We start from the raw sequence: 917 nt of genomic DNA, 5'->3' as shown, positions 1-917 counted from the left end.
TGACTTTGTAGATACAATACCAGGTACAATCCATGAAAAAAATAATTGAAAAGTTGAACTTAATCTTTTAATTAAAATGAGAAACTTCTGCTCTGCAAAAGACAATGTCATAGAATGAGAAGACAAGCCAAAAATAGAGAGAAAATATTTGCAAAGGACACGTCTGATAAAGGACTATTATTGAAAACATACAAAGAACTCTTAAAACTCAATAAAAAAAAAATGAAAAATGTGCCAAAGACCTTAACGGACACCTCACCAAAGAAGATATACAGGCGGCAAATAAGCATATAAAAATATGCTCTACATCAGATGTCATCAGGAAAATACAAATAAAAATAACAATGAGATACCACTACACACCTATTAGAATGACCAAAATCCAGAACACTGAGACCAGCACATGCTGGTGAGGATGTGGAGCAGCAGGAATTTTCATTCATTGCGGATGGGAATGGAAAGTGGTGCAGCCACTTTTGGAAAACACGTATGCAGTTTCTCATTAAACTAAGAATATTCTTACCATACAATCCAGCAGTCATGCTCCTCGATATTTACCCAAAGGAGTGGAAAATTATGGTCACCCGAAAGCTATGCACACGATGTTCATAGCAGTTTTATTCGTAATTGCCTAAACTTGGAAGCAACAAAGGTGTCCTTCAGTAGGTGAGTGGATAAATAAACTATGGTCCATCCAGACGATGGGGTACTATTCAGTGATTTTTTTTTCAAGTGCTACCAAGCTATGAAGAAACATGGAAGAAACTTAAATGCATATCACTAAGTAAAAGAAGTCAATCTGGAAGGCTACATACTGTATGATTCCAACTATATAATTTTCTGGAAAAGGCAAAACTATGGAGACAAGTAAAAGCATCAGTGGTCACCAAGCGTTGGGGTAAGGAAGGGATGAGTAG

The sequence above is a fragment of the Rhinolophus sinicus genome, chromosome 3 (genome assembly GCF_057876585.1).
Source record: "Rhinolophus sinicus isolate RSI-liver-muscle chromosome 3, RSI-T2T, whole genome shotgun sequence".
In the NCBI taxonomy this organism is placed as follows: domain Eukaryota; kingdom Metazoa; phylum Chordata; class Mammalia; order Chiroptera; family Rhinolophidae; genus Rhinolophus; species Rhinolophus sinicus.
This window is presented reverse-complemented; position numbering follows the sequence as displayed.